A 17,913-nucleotide genomic window follows, 5' to 3' on the forward strand; every position below is an offset into this window, starting at 1 on the left:
TTTGATGGCAAATAGCGTAATATTTGCTCTAGGTTGTGGACAGCACAACAACAACAAAAAAACATAGACAATTTGCTTTAAACGGCTGATTATCCGTAACTTGTTCAGAAGGGTTTTGGCAATAGTAAAAACAAACAGCTTGTATGCAGGACACCTTGGCATACTGAATTCCGAGGGCATGCTGTAATTTAACATAATATGCATAATGGGAGTGAAAGATATTTGATCTCAATCTTAAAAAGAATTCAATTATTTTAAGCTAAGGTCGATAACATATTTTAGACACCAATAATCGTTTAATCATGTACACGCATGGAAAAAATGTGTTCCTTTATGCATACAACAGCTTGTTACAAGGCCAGTGATCTTAAAAGAGCTATTTTATAGCTTTTGTCCTTTTAAAGGTACATAATAGTCCTTTGAGGGTTTATATTATTAGGGGTAGATAAGAGTATTGACACTGTTACAATTCATGCACATTTTTTTTTGAAACTGTAGCACACACTTCCAGACAAAGTAACTGACTGAACAGTTATTACAGTGGCAAACCGCCTGGAGCAACATGGGTTTAGTGTTGCTCAGTGTTGTTATGGAGCAAACCATTGTTAAAGAGTAATTAACATTAAACGCAGCAATATTACATACTACAAAGAGCTGAAAAACTGAGAGGGGGTTGGATGCAGACCTGGTGCAGTGCAATCTGAGCTGCATCTAATGCTTACACTCCATACCTAATCCTACCCATCACTGAATGATGCAATCTCAGCTTGCATCATAAAGGCTGCAAACAGATACTTTTGGAAAAACTAGTGATGCAGCATGGTAAAACAGGGTTAAACAAAAAAAAAAAAACACATGAAAAAACGTGTTGTTTCGGGACATTTTATTGTGGAAAAAAAGTGACCACATGATGATGATTTTTTATGTTAAAGTGTTTTATTTTCTTTAAAGTTATAATGTTTTTTTTTTTTGACACCAATAGCCTTGTTGGCAGTGCGCTGACATGTAGTGCCATTGCACTTTGGGTTTCCTGAGTTCAATTCCCAGTTTTGTGAGTGAGTCAAAATTGTTGATTTTTGCTTAGTTCAATTCAATTCAATTTATATGGAGCTTTTTAAAAAATGGATTGTGTCAAAACAGCCTAACATAGTTCTTGTAAAGTTCATTTTTGCTTGTCAAAAAATTCAAGAGTTTACAGTTAGATATTGCAGAAAATAATAGATTTGGCATGCTGTCCCGGGAGAGAACTCTAAGCTTGCTGATAGTTGAGCCCATGGCTACTGCCTGGTCGATGAGCATGTGAGGGGGTACGAGATCAGGAAGTTCTCAAGAGCTCCCCCTGGTAAAGGACGAAAGGAGGAGGTTGGGTGGATGGGAGGATTCTTTAAAAAATGAAGATGACAGAGTAATGCAAGTCAGGCTATTTATAGTGAGTTTGGAATGATATGATTGGCTTTGATTACAGATGAGAGACCAGCTGCAATCAATCAGATCACGTAATTCTCTTAAAATTTGTGTGTGAAACTTCCCTTTAATAAAATGTCAAAAATTATTAAAATATTATGCTTAGATCATGTTTAATAAAGACATTTTGTAAATTTCTTACGGCAGATATAGAAAAACACAATATTTAATTAGCAATTTGCATTGCCAAGAACTTAATTTGGACACTTTTAATTTATTTATAAATGTCTTTTTATTTTTTTTTCTTTAACCCTCAGATTTTAGATTTTTTAAACAGTTGTATCACTTCCAAATAGTCATATCTAAACTAGGGGTGTCAAAATTAATTTTTTCCTCAGTGCACCCTGATGCAGACGCAGACAAATCAGTATCGGTTCAGTAATAACCAGTTATTAAGTACTGAAGCCATTTACCTCATATGCGCTATATTGCTGTAGCTTACTATGTTGAGGGAGGCGAGCAGGTGAGCGCGAGTAATTAAAACCTTTCAACTACTTAAAAACAAAGACACTCTGCACAATTCACTGCGTGTGTGTTTGTTAGACAGTCTTTAACTGACACTGAAGGTACAGCAGAAGCCCTGTATAACTGTAATGAAGAAAATGAAAGTAAACTCAATTTATCTCACACACACACACACACACACACACACACACACACACACACACACACACACACACACACACACTGTGGACCTTTGACCTACTGTCATGAGGTAACGTTTCCTTTCCTGTCGGTACGAGTGTGTCTGTAGAGCAAGTTTTGGCTTTTTTTTTTTTTTTTTTTTTGGCTAAAAAAGAGAAATCATGGTTTAATTTATTATTATTAGATTATTTTTTAATTTCACCTCTTCTGCTGTGCATGAACTGAGCTGTTGAATGGTTAGCGTATGAGGCAGCGAGGCTAACCTAGCTTCAATTTTGGTTCAGTTATTTTTTAATCGTTGCCTATTATGTCATGAATATACCCCTGTAATGTATACTGCAGTCCATTTTTTCTGGTTTTCTCTGATTTCTCACCTGTTTGCCAAAAATGATTTATTATATCCCTGGCAATGTCTGACACCGGCGCATACACATTGTAATAGACGTTGCAGGCATGAAAGCTTGACAGGCATAGCAACAGTAACTAAGGAGGGCGGGGCTTAGCGAAGGGTCAGTTGACAAAGTAAAAGTAAAAGAAAAGAAAAAAACCTAGAGAGAAACCAGGCTCAGTTGGGCATAACAATTTCTCCTCATTTCTTCTTCATGTGCGGAGCTGCAGTCTAGGCACTGGAGGCTGGAGAACACTGGATGGCCATCAAGGAGAACTGCAGGTGTATGCAGGAACACATGATGGAATAGTTGGCGGTTCATTCCGTTGTGGCCACCCCTGATAAAATAAGGGAATAAGACAAAGAAAAATGAACAAATGACTGAAAAATGGACTGTTATGATTGCTTTTGTGTTCAAGGGTCACTAATTTGTAAGAAAGTAATGGACTACACTTTCAAAGTATCCAGCATCTTTTTCAAAAGACTATAGCATGACAGTAGCACTGCTGATACTGACGAACCAGAAATTGTCATTGAGCATTAACCCACTGCACCACAATATCCAACCACATTCACCTGGATGAAAACCAAAGAATCAAGAAAAACCTCAAACACAACCTCAAGCACAGGTATTTGAAAACTGATCGCCACTGGCACACTTTAAAAAGTGCCAACTACTAGGTGTGTAACCCACAAACTGCCTCCCTCCAAATAAAAGACAAGAAAGCACAAACGCAAAATCAAACTTTCCAATTCTGCATGTTTAACCTGCCATCGCTGCTAGATTTCAATATGTATGCACACTTCTGCCAATTTAAATGGCGTGTTACTTTCCTAGCTTGGGGATGTGAGAAGCGAGATTATCCTGGGGGCATTCAATTCCATGCCACTGACCTTACTCTGGCCTCTGAGCGCGAGGCCTCATGCCATTAGCGCGAGGGAGAGGCTTTTAAAGGAAATCTAATCTCGTCTGCATCTGATCTGTCCACTTCAGAGTGGAGGAACCTGGCCTGGGTATTACAGCAAACATCCTCTGCTGCTGTATCCTTTTCTTCGTCGTTCAATATTCACCCCCTCCACCGTAGGGCCCATTTCTGTAACAAACTCTCTGCAACAGGTTTGAGCAGCGGCTGTAATTTCACTCACAGCGCTTGCCCTCCGAACCCCATGTACAGCAGCACTCGACTGTATCCACACGCTCACAAAGCTCAACACAGGCGCCAGTGTTTAGAAACGCGTCTCTGTTTTGTTCAGCGCTTTCTTTTTTTATTTTGGCTAATTGTGGGTAAAGTGTCCCACTGACAGGTTGCGGTGAGAAGTATCACCTGAGATCATGCCACGCTCATTTGGATTTATTTCTGCCGGTTACTCAAAACATAAACCACAAATACAGCATTTAACCTGAGATGCAGAGTATGTATTTTGCTGATTTTATCAGGTCATGTCCCTTCTGATTTGACAGTTTACTAACTAGAACAGAAGCTTCTAAAGGAAAACCTGTTTCAGCAGTAAATGGATATACAGTAGTACTGTTATTTTTTTATTTTTTATTTTTTATTTTTTTTAATGCTGTATGTAAGTTTTTGACTCATCTAAAGCATAACAATATCATAATGTGTTTGCAGATATTTGAGAAACATGCCAAGTGAACATACTTGTTTATCTGAAAAACAATGCTGAGGTCAGATATTCTGCTTTGAAAATGAGCATTCTGTGCCAGAACGTCTGTCTTTGTTTTTTTTTTTGTTTGTTTTGTTTTTTTTGCCAGTTTATTCATTCCTTCATTCATTTTCTTTTTTGCTTAGTTCCTTTATTAATCTGGGGTCAGCGGAATGAACCACCAACTCATATTTCCAAATTATATTTTAGCACCCCAGGTTGCCTTGATGGAAAACCACATATTTCATTCATTCATTCATTCATTCATTCATTCATTCATTCATTCATTCAGAAAGGCTCTGAAAGCATGGCTTGTGACCGAAATGCAACCTCCAGTGGACAGCAGCCTCCGAAATGAGACCCAGATTCAGAGTTCCACATCAGGTGGTTAATAATTAGCAAATAATAATACACATGTAAACATTAGGTGAGCAGGTTACATTGTAACCTCGTGTCAAAACACGTTATGTGATGAGATTTGCAGTGATAAACAATTTGGCTGTTTGGACCAGAATAAGCATGACAGAGATTTAAATACAGCAATTAAGAAGCACAGAATATGCACTCACTCACAATACTGTAAGCTTTATACTCTAAGTCAGGGGTCACCAATCTCGGTCCTAGAGGGCCAGTGTCTCTGCAAGGTTTAGCTCCAACTTGCCTCAACACACCTGCCCGGGTGTTTCAAGTACACCTAGTAAGACCTTGATTAGTTTGTTCAGGTGTGTTTGATTAGGATTGGAGCTAAAATCTGCAGGACACCAGCCCTCCAGGAGCAACTTTGGTGATCCCTGCTCTAAGTAATACATATTAAGCCTCTTTAACATTAATAAATGTACATGCTGAATCAATGATATGTGTTGGTTTGCATTATTTTCAAGATTTGAAGTGAACTATCTACTGCTTTAAGTAGTATGGTAATAAATGCCATGTAAAATGGAATTGAAACTCACAGTGTTAGCATTTAACACTGAATAAAGCACATGAGGTGTACCTGAGGTGATCATTGTCATAGTTTTCTGCATTTCAGCTGCAAGAAATAGGAGCCATTTCTTCAATTCGAGGTGTTGTTTAGAACAAAAACTTCTTTTGATATGGAAAATATTCCTTTTATCGAGTGTCGTTGCTTTTACTTTGAACATGGTTTAAATCAGCCTTTAGGCTCGATCGACAGACTCACTCCAGTTGGTCAATCTGGCAACCTGCGCTTGTGTTTGATTTGATCTGGGAATGCAACGTCTAGTTCAACCATCGGGTGTCAAACTTTTAACATCTTTAAACTGAGATGAGCTTACTTGATTATATGTAATAATCCTTTTAATGTATGCATATTATTGATTCTGTCAGAGCAACTAAATTTTAAAATTCCCATCACTGGGAAACACCAATACACACTCAATCACCCACATACACTATAGACGATTTTAGTTTACCCAATTCACCTGTACCACATGTCTTTGGACTGTTCGGGAAAGCAGAGCACCCGGAGGAAACCCACACAAACATGGGGAGAACATGCAAACTCCACATAAAAATGCCAACTGACCAAGTCGGGGCTTGAACCAGTGACCTTATTAATTTAACCCCTTTATTTCAATTCACCAACATTACTAAGGCAAATACAGGTAATGGTAAAGTGGAAGTGGAAAGTGCTACTGGCTAGGATGCACAAGAAAAGAAACCAAAAAGCCACTCTGGTGACTTCCTTACATCCCTTTTTATTTATAGTATCCTCACTGCTGCTAATCACGGCACTCATCTCACTTGTGGTATTCTGACTTGGGGTAGCGACTCAACCTGAGTTCGATCACATGTTGCGTCAAGCTTATTGGCATTTCTTCCAAGATGTGGACTCAGCAGCCACATTTTATTAAAACTATAGCGCATTATACCAAAACTTCATATAAAACTTTTCTTTATTGTTATTGACAATGGTGTTCAGTCAATAAATACTGAAACCAATTTTATCGTCCTGTCCTAGTTCTACATACTAGCCAAGACCTCTTTGTAAAAAAGTTAATTACAATTCACAATCTTAAAAAAGTTAAATAAACTTGTAGAATTGTAAACTATTTTGGGCCCACTTTGTAATAAGTGACTTTGATTACTACATACATCAGAAAATATGCATAATGTGCTTATTCTGTTGGTATAGTATTGCACATTGCACAGAGGTGCCCTTGAAGTGGGATACGGGTAAAGTTAGGGACAGTTTTGGGGGTATGGATAGGTTAGAGGTTTTTTAGGGGACAGGTCAACAGTGTAATTCTAAATGTAATTAGAGAAATTAGTAACAGATCGTTTACAAGCAGATGGTTTTTAAAATATTAGTACAATGTAAAACATGAATGTAAGTACACAGTATTAAGGCCACTTCATATAAAGTGGGACCCAATATATAAGTACATATTTGACTACAACAAACAGCGTCGATGTGGTAAATGCTTAGTGATTTTTCCTTAGGCTATTACAGTAATGTAACAAAGGAAAGACATAACTTATTCCCATTACCAAGACTGTTATTATGCATTATTTTACTTTAACCAACGTAAATCGATGGAATGACTCCTCTGAACAGCTCTTTTCATTTAGTGCGATAAATGCAAAAAAATAGAGAGAAACTAGCGCAGGTCTCTTGCTGAGATGGTAATCAGTGTCTCTCTTCGCTCTGGTTTGCTCATCCTCTCCCCTCTCGCTCAGGTTATTTTGGGAGTCATTTTTTGGAAGCTCCTTGACCTGCACAGAGCAGCACCTCCATATTCAAAGATCCCTCCCTTGCCAACACCCCTCATTTACAACCCATTACTCAGTTCTGCTCAGCTGAACCACATCCATATATTCTTCAAGGCCTGGTTAAACTTAATCATTAGGTTAACAAGCTCCCTTCCCTCCAAATGATGATCCGCTCAATTCTAGGGATTTGTTCAGCAGGGTGAACCAATAACTGGCTGCGTACAAAAGGCAGAGGCCTTCGAATTAGCACAAAATAATCACCAAAAATTGCTTTGCATATTCAATCACTTAGACGACTGCCAAAGTAAACAAACGCCTGCAAAAAGACTTTAAATGAACTAACATTTCCTCAAGTAAACAATCAAACACACTGTTGCAAATGGCAGTCAACCCTGGCAGACACAACAGGACAATACAAATCAGCTGAAAATAAGGTTTTCACGTATTTTTGTTGTTGTTGTTGTTGTTGTTCTTGTTTTTCCACTTTTGTCGTATGTGCAAGTTATTCATCCATTAATGATGTGGGTCTTTAGTACAATTTTAACTCCACCGCAAAAAAAAAAAAAAAAAAAAAAAAAAAAAAAAGGTAGGGGAAAAAAAAAGAAAAAAGAAATGAACCAAAACATAACGTAACAAAATGAAACTTGCAAAATATTCATTGTCCAACCTGTTTATGTTGGTCATTCCAATACCATTTTAACTCCAATGCAACAAGAAGAAACCAATTCAAACAATTCAACAAACACTCTCAAAAAGACTTTAAATGAACAAACAATTCTTCGATTAAACAATCAAATACTGTTGTGAATCACAGTCAACCCTGACAGATACAACAGGTCAATACAAATCAGCTGAAATTAAGGTTTATACAAAAAAAGAAAAAAATGAAACTAACCTCAACGTAACTTAATGTGACAAAATGACAGGAAAACAAAATGTGCGACTTAATCATAGTCCAATCCATCTGTATTATGTTGGCCATTCCAGTACTGTTTTAACTCCATTGCAGCAAAACAAAAAACATTCACAATACTATCATATATGTAATTAAAATTTTATAGCAATTGAATTATAACGTTGTTCCATAGTAATTATAATGTGATGACAATGTAATTACATCCAAAAATAAACATTTACATATGTACAGCATATATTTACATATAAATACACAAGTACTGTATATGAAATAAACAAGGAAACATTTAAGTTTATAAATAATATCGTAGCAATGGGTGTTCACTCCGCTGATCATTCCAACCCCAGATTACTAAAGAGACTAAGCCGAAAAGAAAATGAATGAACGAATCTGATGACACAATTATTGCATGCACGTACAAACATGTTTATAAATCAAGATTAAAGTTTGTAATTACACATCACATGTCTACTGTATATATATAACTATAACACACAAATACTGTACATGAAATATACAAAAACACATTAACAATACTATTATAGATGTAATTACAATGTTATAACAATGTTATATTAACCTAAATACAATGTTATAACAATGTTATGTACTGCATATATATATATATATATATATATATATATATATATATATATATATATATATATATATATATAACAAATATATATATATATAAAACTGTAACACACAACTACTGTACATGAAATATGCAAAAACACATTTACAATACTATTATAGATGTAGTTACAATTCTAAAACAATGTAACTACAATGTTGTTACATAGTGATTATAATGCAATGATAATGTAATTACATCCAAAATAAAAATTGTAATTATATATGTACTGGGTAAATTTGCGTATAAATACACAAATACTGTATATGAAATATACAAAGAAACGTTTATAAATATTTATAAATATTACCTTGGATGTAACAACAATATATTTACAGTGTATTTACAAAGTCATGACATGTATTTGCAATATAACAAAAGTTATAGCACATACATACAAACATGTTTATAAATCAAGATTAAAGTTTGCAATTACATATTTACATACATGTGTACTGGGCATATTTAATTATATGACTTTAAATACTGCACATAAAATATACAAACACATTTGTAAATCTTGGATGCATTTACAATGTAATAACAATGTTATTACAAAGTAATTACAATGTAATGACATAGTGATTACATCCGATATAAAAGTTTGTAATTACAAATGACGTGTATTGTGTATATAACTATAGCACAAATACTGTACATGAAATATACAAAAATACATTTACAATACTATCATATATGTACATTATAGATGTTATTACATGGTAATTATAATGTAATGACAATGTAATTATAGCCAAAGTAAAAGGTTGTAGTTACATAATTTAATGACAAAAATAAATAATATATAATTATATCAAAAAATAAAAGATTGTAATTACCTGTGTACTTTGTATATTTACATATAAATACACACATACTTTACATGAAATATACAAAGAAACATTTAAGTTTGTAAATATTAGCTTGGATGTATTTACAATGTAATAGCAACGTAGTTACAAAGCAGTGACATGGTAGTTAAGTTTGTAGTTACAAGTGTACTCAGTACGTTTACGTATACAACTATAAATTAACAAATACTGTACATGCAATATACAAAGAAACATTTATACTTATAAATATTATCTTGGATGTAACTACAATGTAATTACAAAGTATTGACAGTAATTGCATGCATGATAAAAGTTTGTAATTACATATTACAACAATGTAAAAATGTCATTACATAGAAATGATAATATATCGATAAAATTTGTAATTATATATTACATTTTTACTGTGTATATGTATTTAAATATAACACACAAATACTGTCCATGAAATATACAAAAACACATTCACAATACTATTATAGATGTAATTACAATGTTATTTACAATGCTATAGCAATGTTATAACATAGTAATTATAATGTAATGACAATGTACTTACATCCAAAAAAAAAAGGTTTTAATTACATATGTACAGTGTACATTTACATATGAATGCTCAAATACTGTACATTTACATTCATAAATATCTTGGATGTAATTATGTAAATACAATGTTTTGTATAGCTCCAACCAGTCTAGCCATTCTCCTCTGAAATCTAGCATCAACAAGACATTTGCACCCACAGAACTGATGCTCACTGGACATTTTCTCTTTTTTGGACCATTCTCTGTAATTCTTAGAGTTGGTTGTGCGTGAAAATTCCAGCAGATCAGCAGTTTCGGAAAAATTCAGACCAGTCCGTCTGGCACCAACAACCATGCCACGTTCAAAGTTAAATCACCTTTCTTCCCCATTCTGATTGCTCAATTTGATCTGCAGCAGATTGCCTAAATGCATTGAGTTGCTGCCATGCGATTGGCTGATTAAAAACAGTTATAAGAGTTACATGTAATAATAATAATAGTTATAATAGTAACAATAACAATAATGATGATGATAATAATAATAATAATAATAATATGAATATGAATATTAACAATAAAAATAATTTTCTGTTGTTATTATTAATAATAATATTATTAATAATATTATTAATAATAATAATATTTGCAGTGAAGCTGTTTCAGGTTGACAAAAAGTAGCAAAATAACAAAACAAAAAGAAACTAAACAACGAATGACTTTCAAATAACTTCTTGATTGAATACTCAAAAAGAAGGGTGGGGGTTCTGATTGATTTGTTTTTTCAGTAAAGTACTTTCTTTTCTTTTTTTACGCTTGTTCCAGTAGTATAAAGAGATGGACATGGTTTTAAGAGACCATCTGTGTTACATGTATGGCTGGCATCGTGTGTGCTAATTAATTAGAAGTGCTCAAGAGGCAGTCACATGTCACTGTTTTAGCACATCAATGGCACTTAAACATACTTCATTAGCTTGACGTTGATGTGTGAGTTTGTGCATGGATTCCACTGAGCTGTCAGTTTACATCTGCTCTTACGGCTGTTTAGATGTATTCTCATCAAAGACAAGTGTGTTTATCTTTCTGGAGTCTCTATAAGTGTAGGTCATCATCAAAAATATCATCACAGAACATAAAAACTTACAACCTAATGTCTGGCATTTGGTAATATACAGTATCAAACTAATACACATGCACGCATACCTCATTTTTATATCGTGCACATAGAAATTTTAGAGAAATCTAAAGCAATATGCACTTACTGTAATATTCAAAACAATCTGATGATTTACACTTTAAAATATGCTAGGTTCCACACAATCGATTTGTGTTAGGACAACATAAAGGAATTAAGTTAACATTACTTTTTACAAATTTAAGTGTATTGAACATAAAACAATCACATCTCTTATCCCCAAAAACTCAGGATTTGTGTTGTTTTAACTTATTTATAATAAATTTATAAATAATTATCACTGTCAGCTTCATAGCCTTAAAGGTGTATTGCATTTTATAGTAAATTCAATGCAAATGTGACAGGACGGACAAAAACAGGGGAACAAATTTACAATTTCTTTGTATTATATATTTGTAGTATTTATTTGTAGAATGTATTTATAATTTCATGTTTTTAATCAATTGATGTAAATGATAACATCTAAAACTTTGCTATTTCTGAAGGTTTTTTTCTTTTCTTTTCTAAATAACCATTTTTAGCAAAATAAAACAAGGTACAAGGAAAATGACAGGGTTTGTACACACTGAAAAAAATTATTCAAAGATGATTCCTTGGATTTACTCAATTTCTTTATGTTAAGAGGTGGTAAACAATTTATTTGGGCTGAATTTAAACAAACAAATTAAGTTGAACATTACTAAACTTAATTTGTTTGTTTAAATTCAACACAAACAAATTGTTTGCAACAGTTCTGCATGCAACACTTTTTTCAGTGCATTTGTGTTTTTAACAAATAAAGAAAATCTGAAAACCAAATGAACGGCATACTTATTTACGGAACAACTCGTAGAAATCAACCATCAGGCCATATTAGAATATTTTTGGAATGAAATCCTTGTTATGCACTATATTAATAATAATTGCTAACATTTATATAGCACTTTTCTGAACAGTCAAAGCACTTTACACATTGGGGGGAATCTCCTCATCCATCACCAGTGTGCAGCATCCACCTGGATGACTCGACGGTAGTCATATCGCGCCAGACAGCACACCCGACACCAGCTGATTGGTGGAGAGGAGACAGAGTGATTAAGCCAATTATGATCTAAGGGTTAGGAGGCCATGATGGACAAAGACCAGTGGGCAAATTTAGCCAGGATGCCGGGGTTAAACCTCTTTTTGGATTTTTTATTGACCACAGAGAGTCAGGACCTTGGTTTAACGTCTCATCCGAAATACGGCACTCACTGAGCAGTATATAGTCCCCTTCATTATATTGGGGTGTTAGGACCCCCACAGACCACAGGTTGAGCGACCCCTGCTGGCCTCACTAACACCACTTCCGGCATCAACCTAGCTTTTCCATGTGTTCTACCATGCAGGTACTGATCGAGAAGCCCTGCTTAGCTTCAGTGGGCGACCATGCTAGAGTTGCAAAATAGCTAGCTGTTGGCTATGCACTTAATTTATGCAATATGCACTTTATATTTATAATTAAGTAAAAAAAACAAACAAACAAAAAAACAGCAAATATAACTTTTTAAGTGTATAAAATATGATCTATAAGTATACTATTACATATTAAATAATTATATTATTGTTACAATGTTATCATAAAAATAACATTGTAATACTGAATGAAAAAAATTATAATTTCTCTCCGTATATTTCGTAAAAAATAAAAAATAATATATATTTATAATAATAAAATTATTTTTTTCAAATTGTATATATTTTTGGTAATACATTTCACAGAACACTTACATAATTTCTATTTATATAAAATACAGTATCCCAATTATTCCAATTAATTAATTTTATTATAAAAATATAAAAAATTACAGATATAGATACACAAACACACACACACACACACACACACACACACAAACAAACACTCATTAACAATGTACAGTATATTATGTATATTACAGTTAGAATTGTACAAAAATACATATCGCTTTCATATTATGATGCATAGTAAACATATTAAGAAGTGTATAATATAAAGTAGTCAACTTCTAAAGTGGATCAAAGTTGCTTTTAAAAAAATGTCCTAAGGCAAGAATGAGTGTTGTTTATTGGTTTTATGACAACTTTGATGTTGACTGCTGTATACTGAGATCACTATTTACTCGAAGACAGATTTTACAATTCATTCTTTCATTCATTTTCCTTCAGCTTAGTCCCTTTATTCATCAGGGGTCACCACAGTGAAATGAACCGCCAACTTATCCGGCATATGTTTAACGCAGCGGATGCCCTTCCAGCTGCAACCCAGTACTGGGAAACATGCATACATACTCAGTCACACACATACACTATATGGGCAGTTTAGCTTTGTAATTCACCTATAGCGCATGTGTTTGGATTGTGGGGGAAATCAGACCAAAACCCATGCGAACACGGGGAGAAAATACGAAATCCACACAGAAACACCAACTGACCCAGCCGGGACTCGAACCAGTGACCTTCTTGCTGTGAGGCGACAGTGCTTACCACTGAGCCACTGTGTCTCCCTACTTTTAAAATTCACCAATGCTATTTAAATATGCTAATTTTTCAAATCTTTCAAAACAGCTGAATATATCAAAGTACCACAGTACCAACAGGTCAAAGCACCCCCTGTGACCTCGTTCGTGTTTGTCTCTCTATAACTTTGCAAGAACGCTCTTACAGATTTGAGAAACTTATCTTGCGTGCGTCTGTTGGTCTGTTTTCGTCTGGTGGCCGTGCAGCTGAACAAACAATAGAACATTTTAATGTGGTACCTTGCCTTGCTGCCATGCATATTCATGCGGAGCCCACGCCTGCCAGTGACACGGGGGTGCGGCAGGATGAGGCGTGCTTGTCGGAGTGTGTCACGTTTCCAGACCAGCGAATTTTTTTGATTAAAGTCCCTTATCCGTTTTATCATGCATATCCCTTGCCTGATTAAAGTGATCTGATGCTGACACTCACAATGTCAGGGTGAACTGAGGAGGAGCTCTTTCTCTCCACCTCCCCGAACATGCCTGGAATCCCTAATCCCCTCCAAACACATCCGTCAGTTGCTGCCTGTGTACAGTACAAACACACACACACACGGCCACTACAGCACAAGCGTAGTGCTTTAGATTGTGTACCAGTGCTGGTAACCGATTAAGTTTTATGATCAACTTTAAAGCCAGCCTATTATGTTTTTGTTTTTTTTATTAATATTAGTTTAACCAAATGTGTAAAGTATGTAGCTGTTTGTGAATATAAAACATCTGCTGAGTTTAAATGAAGTTATTGGCACTTTATAAAAAAATCTGAACTGATTAGTCAGGAATTCAGCAATGTTTTGTAACACATTTGCATACCTCCAGCCTTCACTTTTCATTGGCTGACAGAAAATCCACTTGGTAAGTCATGATGTATGGGTGACCTATGAAATACTGTTTCTGGTTCAAACCGTTACTTATTTAAGTTGAGAAAATACTCGTTTATGACCACTTTTTTAATTATATCACACATTAAAGTGAATTTTATATAGAATCATAGTGTACACATCAGTCTCTGGACATGCTGCATCACAAACACCAATATTTGAACAATTTATAAAAAATGTAATCACTATCTGGGCATCGGATGTCAAACATGGTTCATACCTACCACATTTGTCCCTGAAAATCCGGGAGACCGAAGCGGTTAGGTTCGAGGGTGAAGTGTCTGAATAACACTGTTGAGAAGCGGGTACTGTGTACTGTAGTGTTACGAACTTACGTACTATGAAGCGCGTTTTGAGTGGCCACTGCAATCAGGGGTCCGTTCTTCGTACCTCGCTAAAAAGATCTAAGATGATTTGGCAGATCCTGGATCTTTTAATCTTGATAACTGATCTCTCGCTAATTTGGTTCTTCAAACAAGTTCGTGAATCAGATTAGAATGTCTGGATAAACTGATCTGAGATCGCTGCGTGTGTTGTGAAGGACAGATCTATCGATCCTCCAAATCATGATCAGCAATGCCATGATTGGCTGACGGCACAGCAGCGTAATGACATCATCTGATTAATATTCAATTATCCATGTGAGCAAAATTACATCAAATTAGCAGTAAACGGCTTGTTAAATATAATACGCAATAACTTTACACATTTGTTGTGAGCTGCAGGCTTTACACTTTCATGTGTCAAGAGTATTCATCATGTATTTCAATGCAAATCAATGTATTTAGTTCTACAATTGAACCTGCTCCCGATCAGGTTTGACCTAGCAGAACTGTTGCCATGACAACAACTCTCGGATCAGCTTTGAAGAACGAAACGATCCTGGATCGTGTCAAATCGTCAATATCCAAATCCAGTTAACTGAGTAATCCACATTTGAAGAACGGACCCCAGATCCTATGTTGGTGACCCGAAGGTTTCACAGACCGTACCAAAATGCTGAGGACTGGGGGGTTGAAATTATGGCAGTTTTCCGGGAGAAATAACAAAACGGGAGGATGACAGGAGATGGGTCTGAAACGGGAGCCTCCCAGGAAAAAAAAAAGTGTGTGGGCAGATAGGGGATGAATTTATATCTATATATATTGTGATTGTGATTTTTGAAAGTAATAAATCACTTTGTAGAAATGTAATTATTACCACTTGTTGAGCCTCCCCATACAGTTTGATATAGTGCTAGGACCCGGAAGCCGCTAATCATGACGTCATACTTAACAAGCAGATACTGTCTGCTCCTCTCAAACACTCGACTGATTTGTGTTGTCAGCCATTTTGTAGGGACAGAATATTCTAGCACAACTTCTTCATTTTCACAAAAAAACTTCTGTTCACTGAAGCTAATATAAATCTCTTATTTGCATCATATCACTTTGTTTTATGATATAAGCACATACAAAGTCAGCACTTGTCCCAACAAGCAATTTTGTGGTAAAGACATCTATTAAACATTTTTAAACAAAAAAACTGCTTGCTGCGAAAATATGTTTTGCAAGGCAAAATATCAAATGTTATCAATAGTTCAAGGCGAGGCAGTGGCGCAGTATGTAGTGCTGTGGCCTCACAGCAAGAAGGTCGCTGGTTCGAACCTCGTTTCTGTGTGGAGTTTGCATGTTCTCCCTGCCTTCGCGTGGGTTTCCTCCGGGTGCTCCGGTTTCCCCCACAGTCCTAAGACATGTGGTACAGGTGAATTGGGTAGACTAAATTGTCCGTAGTGTATGAGTGTGTGTATGTGTCTGGATGTTTCCCAGAGATGGGTTGCGGCTGGAAGGGCATCCGCTGTGTAAAAACTTGCTGGATAAGTTGGCGGTTCATTCCGATTCGACCCCAGATTAATAAAGGGACTAAGCTGACAAGAAAATGAATGAATGAATCAATAGTTCAAGGGTCAAGCTAATTTTAAATGTAAATAAAATATATTTTTTTAAATTGGATGCATGTAAATCTACAGCAGGAAACCTCTTAAATAAACGTAAACCTTTCAATGCAAATATTATGCATTATAAATGAGAATATAATGTGAAGCCAACAGTACGTTTCAACGCCAACCGAAGACACATTTCACATACTTAACACGTATTAATCCCAGACCGCAATTTAGCAAAGTCGAGCGGGTGATGCGGATGAGGCGCATTTGTTGGGAGGAGTGAATTGGTGAGGGACGAGAGAGAATCTTTCCCAGAAAATGTTGGCCTAATGAAACAGCTGGGGATGACACAGTTGAAACTATCCAATTGAAAATGATAATTAATGGCATTAGGGCACAGAACGGTTTGGTGCCGCCAAGGATTAGAGCCCTGTAAGTTTCGAGATGTAGCATAACTTTCTGCATGATTTTTTATTTTGGAGGCAAATTCTTGTAAGATTTGTCAAGTTGCCAACATGATGAGAAACTCTTGTCATCGCCAGGTAAACAAAGACTGGGCTGTTTACAAATGCATAATGATAAAATAAAATAAAATAAAATAAAATAAAATAAAATAAAATAAAATAAAATAAAATAAAATAAAATAAAATAGACACTTACCGGAGGAGTGTCACGATGGCACGGTGGGTAGCATAATCGCCTCACAGAAAAAAGGTTGCTGGTTGGACCCCAGCTGGGTCAGTTGCGTTTATGTGTGAAGTTTGCGTGCTGCAGTATCCCCCAACAAGTCCAAAGAGTGTATGAGTGTTTCCCAGTGTTGAGTTGCGGATGGAAGGCGACCCCTGATTAATAAAGGGACTAAGCCGAAAAGAAAATAAATGAATGATACATATACCGGCCACTTTATTAGGTACACCTACCAGTTGGATCCTTTTTTGAATTCATAACTACCTTAATCGTTTATGGCATAGATTCAGTAAGGTACTGGAAGCATTCCTCAGAGATTTTAGTCTATATTGACATGATAGTATGCAGCTGCTGCAGATTTGTCTGCTGCACATCCATGATGTCAATCTCCCATTCCACCACATGCCAAAGGTGCTCTATTGGATTGAGATCTGGTGACTGTGGAGGCAATATGAATACAGTGAACACATTGTCATGTTCATTAAACCAGTCTGAGATGATTTGCACTTATGACATGGGCGTTATCCAGCTGAAAGTAGCCATCAGAAGATGGGTACACATTGGTCATAAAATAATGGACATGGTCAGCAACGTTACTTAGGTAGGTTGTGGCATTGACACAATGCTCATTTGGTACTAATGGGCCCAAAAGTGTGTCCAGAAATTATCCCCTACACCATTACACCACCACCAGCAGCCTGAACCGTGGATACAAGGCAGGATGGATCCATGCTTTCATGTTGTTGATGTCAAATTCTGACCCTGCCATCCGAATGTCACAACAGAAATCGAGACTCATCAGACAGGGCAACGTTTCTCCAATCTTCCAGTTGTCCAATTTTGGTGAGCCTGTGTGAATTGTAACCTCAGCTCCTGTTTCTAGCTGACAGGAGTGGCACCCGGTGTGGTCTTC

The 17,913-nt window shown here is 35.8% G+C and overlaps 1 long non-coding RNA gene across 3 annotated transcripts in view; it reads right to left on the minus strand.

The window, feature by feature from the left end:
* Window positions 1–2,252: 2,252 nt before the first annotated feature.
* The window catches only part of LOC147833057 (uncharacterized), a 48,689-nt gene continuing 33,028 nt past the window's right edge, over window positions 2,253–17,913 (minus strand). For all 3 annotated transcript variants that reach the window (XR_015513281.1, XR_015513278.1, XR_015513282.1), the window contains one exon: window positions 2,253–2,835. This is a non-coding gene — a long non-coding RNA (uncharacterized LOC147833057). The remainder of the gene's footprint in view (window positions 2,836–17,913) is intronic.

This window comes from Danio rerio, chromosome 17 (assembly GCF_052040795.2).
Source record: "Danio rerio strain M-AB ecotype USA chromosome 17, GRCz13ab, whole genome shotgun sequence".
In the NCBI taxonomy this organism is placed as follows: domain Eukaryota; kingdom Metazoa; phylum Chordata; class Actinopteri; order Cypriniformes; family Danionidae; genus Danio; species Danio rerio.